The sequence below is a fragment of the Rhipicephalus sanguineus genome, chromosome 10, assembly GCF_013339695.2.
Source record: "Rhipicephalus sanguineus isolate Rsan-2018 chromosome 10, BIME_Rsan_1.4, whole genome shotgun sequence".
Classification (NCBI taxonomy): domain Eukaryota; kingdom Metazoa; phylum Arthropoda; class Arachnida; order Ixodida; family Ixodidae; genus Rhipicephalus; species Rhipicephalus sanguineus.
In genome coordinates this window covers 21,406,268-21,414,966 of record NC_051185.1, presented here as the reverse complement: position 1 = coordinate 21,414,966, position 8,699 = coordinate 21,406,268, and positions in this window count along the sequence as shown.

Sequence of the window (8,699 nt, the reverse complement as noted above, 5' to 3'; positions counted from 1 at the left end):
GTGAAAAGCCGGCGGTTAGGTTCTGGTTAGATGGGCGGTTTTGTCAGTACATCTGAATTAATTTGGCGGCCGAACGTAAGAGAAACGCGTAAAGCAAAAATACTTTAGGTTCGCTTCATATCCTTTATACCAACATCTCTGATCCTAAGATGATGCACCTAATGTTTCTGTGGAGGTTACCAAAACATCGATGGCGCCACACAGAGAGACATGTTGAGGTGAAAGAAACAGAAGCACGCACGGCAATGCGCAGAGTCCACAGCGTCTAAAATGCTACTAGCGTCGCCTTCTAGCTACGCAACGCCGCGGCGCAGCGATTGCGGGCGCCTTATGAAGCTCGCTCACAGCCTTACGCGGTAGTTTCATGACCAGACGAAGGGTATTTATAGACCCTGGTTATACGAAAGATGGCAGCGCTTCCCTGAGGCCACCGAGAACCACAGACCAAACGATCGTTTATCGGATGCAGTCACTGTCACCCTCACCACCAGCAGCCGCGCGCTGCGAGTGTCGCGTTTCATTCGCCGACCACCGTACAGTCGGCCACAAAATAACACAGGCCACTCGAGCGCGTGCCAAAATTACCGTCTGCGCCTTTTAGCGGCAAGCCGTCTGCTGTTGAGAGCGTTGCTCTGGCAAATGCGCAGCCACAGCTGTGCTCTCGAGAGCAGACGGCGCGGTCCGTATTATTTTGTGCCCGACTGTACATGAATTGCTAGTAACGCATCAATTTTTTCCGACGAGCCGCTGTCGTGAACGAACGAGTGAATGCATTTTATCAGCGAAGCTGTTGGAGCTAGCCGTAATTTGTGCGGCCTATCATAAAACGGGTATGTGCCACGGCCTATCAGAAAACTATCATCGTCATAAGCGGGTATGTGGCACAGAAATTGGGTAAATCCCACTACTCACCACTGGTTCCCTAAAAATGAAGAAGAAAACTATCGTCATCAAACGGGTACATGTGCCACTGTGCGGCCTATCAAAAAACTATCATCGTCATAAACTGGGTATGTGCCATAGAAATAGGGTAATTCCCACTACTCATCACTAGTTCAATAAAAATGAAGAAGGCAAAAGTGAGCCCAACAAAATGGCTGCGAAGCGACGGCGGCGAGCCGAAGACTCCGAGTACGTACAACGAGATAATACTAGGGAACGGGAAAGGCAACGGTGGCTGCGAGAAGAGCCCGAAGAGATGGATGGCCTACGCCAACGACGACGTGCCCGTAGATCTATGAGAGGTGCGAACGCTTGGTTTGAGCGCAGGGCTCTGTCTCTGGAGTTTGGACATCCGTGTCGTGTCTGTGACTGTCTGTGGTTTAACTCGAACCTCTCTGCCCCGAGAATAAACGTAGAAACAACCTAGCGTAACCTAGCTAAAGCCTAGCAACAACCTAGAAACAACCTGCATCACTTAGCTAAGGCCTCGAAACAACCTAGAAGCAACCAGATTAGTCTTTAGAATCGTCCAGTTCCGCTGTTTCAAGCCTTGTGCGGCTTATAGTGCAAGCTTCTCTAATTTTTTTCTTTGTCGCAGGGGAAACTACTACGACAAGTTCCAGTGCATCAGCTCGAGGACCCTCGTTCTGAACTTTGACCCGACCAACGCCTTGTACCTGCACGTACCCCTGATGATGTGCTTCAGCCCCATCACTCTCCTTAACATCACCGTGTTCGCAGCGCTCGTTTACATTTGCCCGCCGACACCCAGGTATTCACGTTACCTGCCTGGTGGGGCATCACTGCGCATGCGCTTCTGCTGCCCAGCGTCCGGCTGATTAAAGTGCAATGGATGGACTTCCGCCATAACGAACTCGGCTGCAGAGAAGTTATGCTGTGCACACTCAGCCTAATAATGATAACTTGTAGGGTTTCACGTGCCACAACCACGATATGCTTATGAGCTATGATAACATCGCAAACCGAGGAGAATCTTGCAGCATCGCTTGCGTTGGACCCCGAGCTGGGAGATTCCCCATGTTTTCTTTTTATTTCTTTTTAGATAGTTTTAGTCTGTCCGATATTCCGCTATAAACTATTTTAGAGACGGGTTTCGGTGCCGCCACATTAGGCTGTTAACCTTGCTGTCTTTTATCTTTAACACTGAACGAACAATGCTACGGTGGACGGACACACATGAAAACGGTTGGGTTGGTGCATTCGACGTCTCCTGACCTCGTAAATTCACGTCCCGATGTAGAAAAATAAGAAACATTCGTTTAGCAGCCCAAGATGGCGGCGCCCATATGTATTACGTAAATTCATCTATACGCAGTGGCGTAAAAAGAATACCGAATAGCGTACGTGTGTCATAGCTGGCGACACATCAAGTGGCGCCAGCTATGGCTCTAGAAAACGGTGCCGAATCGACACGGATACTTTGCTGCTGAAGCTTCAGGACACAAATCTGAAGCAAAGAAAAGCATCAGTTCGGAACTAACGAGCTACAGAGCGCACGACATCCCCTTGATAGTTTCGAGGTGGATGTCAATAGCTTTTGGCGGTGCGGCCATGTTTTCGGGTAGGCAGCCTACACGAACGAAACGGTCGTTCATGTAAGCTCCCTATTTGCGGGTGTTTGTTGGCGCACCAAACGTTCCCGGTAAGGCGCGCGCATGCGCAGTTCACGCCCGGTATTGCGCCATACGCAAAGCATTTTGCGTATAGCGCAATACCGGACAGACTAAAACATCCGTTTTTTGGCTGAGCGCTACACCACCGACAGCGCTGCTGACTGCCAAAGCAGTTACAGTAGCCGCGGCGATGCGCAAGGAAAGAATACGCAAGGCGGGTGCATCACTGGGGGCCGCGCATGCTAAGATGTGGCCTATCTCAAACCACATCTCATCTCTAGATGTCGCCCGTGCACTCCCGAGCGCGACGCTCCGGCGTTCTAGAAAGACCCGTTCACCTCTGTACGTATAAGTTTGTAAGCTTGTAAACCATTACGGGGTATACGTTCGCACCTCGGTTAGACGTGTCTGAGATAGCTTCGACCCGTGTCAGCACTATATACGCATCATTATTATGCTCTCCTCTTTCGCACAGGTTGGCAGCGCGGCTCAAGGCACCTTGCCAATTCGAGGACATCCTCTTCTCGTACCTGGTAAACGAGTATTTTCCTTTCTGTCGTCTAGAGAATGCATGTTACAATGTGTATGTATACATACAAGCGCGACACGTTTGTCTAGAACGCTCAAGCATCGCGCTCCGGACTGCACTGGCGACGTCTACCGACAACGCCTCGTTTCAGATAGCACACATCTAATTATGCATCATTGGTGGCAGCGCATGCGTAAATTTTGGGCTACCTCAAACAACGCGGTCTCAGTTGACGTCGGGTGTGCAGTCCGGAATGTGCCGCTCCAGCGTTCTATTAAGCGTGTTGAGCTCTGCACGGGCTGTGAATTATATATGTAATAGCCTAACCACATGTCGTGTTCGCAAACTTCGATGACAAGTCTTTGGGAAGATAAGCGTTTTCTTAGAGGTTAGCACAGATGTCTCTTCAAATTGGCCTGAGATGCAACGAAAATAATTAAACGGGCACTTGCTTGTGTTGATTTGTATGAAGCTTATTGCGTTAAATAGAATAGACGGATTTTTACTAACTGCAGAGGCAGCAGTTTGATTTAGGACGTCTTAAATTTGACAGAAATTGGTGAAGTGCCTGCATTCGGTTCGAATTAAGCCTCACGTTAAGTTCGTATGTTTTGAAGCCACAAATTTTGGTTCACAGATTCTTTTATGTTAGTTTAAAATGTTCGTTTCAAGTACGTCTTTTCTTTTCCTAGAGGGACGAAAAAGTCGACGAAGGCCAGCGAGTCTCCTCTGCTCGGCTGGTGCTCAGAGAGATGTGCTACCTCATGCTTAATGCTCTTGGCAACATCCACGATGCGGCGCTCTGCGTGTTCCGAGTTCTGCACCCGTGGGACGATGCAGACTTCTTCAGTAAGGACACTGCATTGTTGCATGGCATATTAGCCGCTAAAAAACACGAGAACGAAGGAGAGGAGACCCGCCACGGTGGTTTATAGTGGTCATGGTGCTTGACTGCTGACCCGAAGGTCGCGGGATCGAATCCCGGCCGCGGCGGCCACATTTTCGATGGAGGCGAAAATGCTTGAGACCTTTTGTGCTTAGATTTACGTGCATGTTAAAGAGCCCCAGGCGGTCGAAATTCTTGGAACCCTCCACTAAGGTGTCCTTCGTAGTCATATCGTGGTTTTGGGACGTCGAACCCCAACAATTACAATTAATTATTAAAGAAGAAGAGGAGCAGAAAGAGGACAAAATGGGCGGCACTTCTAACTGGTTTATTTCAGGTGCGAAACCAAGATTAAATACATACACTAAAGCATGCGCAGAATGACAGATGTGTACATAACGGGGCCGCCAGCTTTCAGAGTCTAATCTCTCAGCATTGCAGGTGTATCGTCATGTCGCTAATGCATGCGCCATCCAAATTTCTGATGTAAAAGACTTGCAATAATTCACGAGCCATCTGATGCTTGTTCTTATCAAGAATCTTTACCTCGTGATGCCGCTGTTCCCATTTGCAAAACCTTGCAGTGCGCAGCACGACGCGCAAGTTCATTTTCCTTCTTTCGATTTTGATTATGTTTCCTGGTACGTTCATTAAGACAGCTGACGGTCTGTCTAACATATGCTGGCCGCACGACAGGGGGAAACAGTGAGACGTATGTGGGACAGACCGTCCGCTGTCTTAATGAACGTACCAGGGAACATAATCAAAATCTAAAGAAGGAAAACGAAGTTGTGCATTGTTCTACGCACCGCAAGGTTTGCAAATGGGAACCGAGGTTCCACGAGGTAAAGATTCTTTAGGGGTAAGCATCAGATGGCTCATGAATTATGCGCCACTAATCCGTAGCTTCCCGAATTTTGTTAAGCGGCAATATGTCATGCAGTAAGAACTTTCTGGGCCAAGAACAAGCTCTCCTGACAGTTTATTGGCTTTCTTTAATACCATACCATCATGGGTGAACTTCAACCACTCTGGACGCAGCTAACAAAGTTTGGGCGGATTCCGAAAGACGTGCAGTGCTAACAGTCTCAAATCGCTACACTGCGTGTCCAAACTCGGGCCAAGCTAAGAAAAAAATACAACGCGACACGAACATGCGACAAACGAAATTTTGTTAGTGGTTGTCTCGCGCGTATATGCTAGCAAATTTTATTTGTACACTCTCAGGTAGTGAAAGGTAATTGTCTAAATAATTATTTAGTTGCATAATTACGGACATTAGGGCATCTGCATCGCATTCGGAAAGATCGCGATCACAAAAGCCGCCTTTGCGAGGGGTGTTTTAGGCTTTCACACAATCGCCTGGTTCCCGGCCCTCGTGGGCTCAGGGGTTCATCCAACAGTTCCCAACGTCAACGCACTTGCCCATAACCGTGCGCGAGAAATCACGTGCCGCGGCGGTCCGGGCGGGTCCGGAGGCGGGTTCGCGGAGAGCTTCAGGGATCCACTTGGCAGTTTCCACAAAGTTACGTCGCACTATCAACTGTCAAGGCGGAGATACCCCCTCCCGCATTCCAAGCTAACTAGGCCGCATTTGTCGGCTCTCCGGATGCTGCAGGCAGGTTCCTTCCCGTCTCGCAGCACGTTTAGCCACTTAGCTGAAGGCATAAATCCAGGATGCCCCAGCTGTGGGGCGGATAATTGCACACTAGCTCACATGCTCTGGCAGTGCCCGGCGATACTTAGCGCAAAGTTCAGCACAGAACAGGACTGGGAGAGGGCTCTTGAATGCCGCGAGCTCTCAGTCCAGCTGTCGGCAGTCCAGGAGGCCTGCGAACGGGCGGAGGGCCATGGTCTTCCAGTACCGGCGTGAGCGCGGCCAGCAACTGCGGCGGACCTCCACTTCGGGGGTTGTCTGATCGGGGTTCTCCAAAAAAGTTCATTTCACCTCACCTCACATAATTCTAAATTACTTATTCGGATTTCAAACTTATGGTGCAAGAGGATGTGAAAGGTGCGAATAGAGCGCGAGCGATGCTGAGTTCTGGCGTTCTGGCTGAGTTCATCGTTTTGCTACTGCGACTTTTCCTGAAATCAATACACTTATATGAAGTTTGGGTGGCGATAACCGTATTTGTAATGCGCTTCTGGAAAGCATATAGCTAAATTCATGGCATACGGACATGTTAATGCTTGTATTTGTATGCGGTATGTTTTGTTTTCCGTACCTAGCTGTCTTGTTTATTGCGCAAATACCTGTCGAAATATTTGTTTAATTATCGTAAATACTGAAATGCTATAGAACAGCGCATAAACAAGTGACAATGATTTGACAGGGTATGAACGTTCATACCCTGTCAAATCATTGTCACTTGTTTATGCGCTGTTCTATCGAACCCCGTGTAATTTAGTCGTAGTCGCTTCTACCGCGTACCTCATTGATTAGCTTTGTACTGGGACAATTTGTTAATAAATTTCAAGTGAAATTTACAACATTATCCTGGGCTTCATGCCTTTGCCGTGTAGCAACGGCATCTCTGAAGAGTGAATATACGTGAAAACTGTCAAGTCAATTTTATTAAGTTCTAACGTGTCCGCGAAATTCAAAACGCCAGACACACAGAACGAGCAAGCCACTAACCAGACAAGCATGTTGCGTTCGATAGTTTGAGGTACGACGGCGTTTTACTTTCCGTCTTACCTTCTATGCCTGCTGTTCGCGCGTTACGCGTAGCAAGTACTGCGCTGTTTATGCTGCCTCTTCGTGTTTTATCTTACAGACAAGTTCTGCGCAAAGGACACGTTCATGAAGATACAGTCTGTCTCTCAGGTAAACTCTAACCTGAGTGGCGTAATATTACATTCGACTTGAATCTTTGAGCTCCTGCTTTTGTGTTATACCGCTGTTTCGTAATATCCTTGCCGTTATTATTGCTCATGGAGCTTGGTTACCTTACATCATCAACCACCCTGAAATTAATGGTTCTGGGGTGAGGTAACAGGGACAGTGAAATGAGAGCAGGTATAGTGGACGAGGCGGTGCGTGGCATATTTATTTATTTGCTTTTATACTCTTAAACGTCGCGGGATCGAATCCCGGCTGCGGCGGCTGTGCTTTCGATGGAGGCGAATAGGTTTGAGGCCCGTGTACTTAGATTTAGGTGCACGTTAAAGAACCCCAGGTGGTCGAAATTTCCGGAGCCCTTTACTACGGCGTCTCTCATAATCACATCGTGGTTTTGGGACGTTAAACCCCAGATATTATTACATATGTTATGCTGTCAGGCCCCGAGGGCATTACAGAGACGAATATATCCTTAATTGCAACTTTGGAGGCGGCAGGTTCTTCGATTGCAGCAACGTGTAATATGCGGTGTATATTACGCGGTTTGGGGTGGGCGCCGCAGTGTACGGCGGGAAGGAAAATGTTCAATACAAATACACGCTTTTATAGTAATTACCTTAACTGCAGTTGCGAGGAGCTGGTCTCAGATATTCGTGATTCGGTATTTTTTTCCCACGTGCAGATGAAGTGTCCGAGACCTTAACAGCTAGAACCAAGCACTGTTAAGCATGCGTTCGTTTTGAATAAGTAAACCGAGGCTGCACGTCTGCGATTAGAGAAGAAAGGAACTTCGGGAAAATCCTCGTGAGAATGTAGTCAAGCACGGGGGCGGTGGGAGGGGGAACTTGCATATATATCTGAAATATTTAATAATCTTTTCTCTTGGGGTTTCTACGCTGCCAAAGTTACGATCTGGTTATAAGACGCGGGGGGGGGGGGGGGGGTGGAACTGCAGATTAAGTGGGCCACCTCGAAGTTCTCGGAACACGCACCTAAATCTGCACTGGTGTTCTTTTACATGTAGGCCCAATCGAAATGCGGCCACCGTGACCGGGATTTGATCCGCGATCTCGCGCTTATATTATCGCAACGCTGCAGCCACTAAGCCACCACGGCACGGCGGCATGTTTGAATTAATAATGCTGCGCGTTGTATCGTACCGCTAATTTAGTTATTGTCCCTTGGCTTCAGCGCTGGAGAGGAGGAGGTCACGTGACTTCGTCATTTCTCGTTGTCTTCTAATTGCATTACTACGTTTACCACGTGCTGCAATGAAGAAGGGCTAATACATATAAGCTGCTAATTGCTATTTAACCCAAATGTTTGCCTCGCCTGCCCTGGAGACTCTTCGCTTTGAGAATCTTATTTTTGTTCCAGCTGGCAAAACAGTTGTAGTTAGGGGATGTAAGTTGTAGGTAGGGTATGTAAAAACGGAGAGAAAATATGCTGTCAGATGCCGCCTGAGTTTAAACGAATGAAGCGAAAAAGAAGGCTAGCACGTGTTTTTCTTTCACACAAGGGTGGGAGATGTCCCAAATAAAGTTCCTGCATAATACAATGGAATCTCGTCGATACGATTCTGCATTCTACGTTCTGCATAATATGGTCTTAGGCCTAATATGTTCTTGCTTTTATTCCCGGCCAACGTCCGTTGGAAATGATGCGTGTTTCATGCGTTTAATACGATCACATTTTTGCCCAAGATTGGATAATACGACTGCGAAAGTGGAGCTTGACCGATATATTGAGAAGTCCTCCATTTTTTCTAAAGTGTACCAGCTCGAACCGCGTTACAACAATTAAGCCATGATCTGCACGCTGCACTGCCGCTGACGCCACAGCGGCGTCGGTTTTGCGATCTTT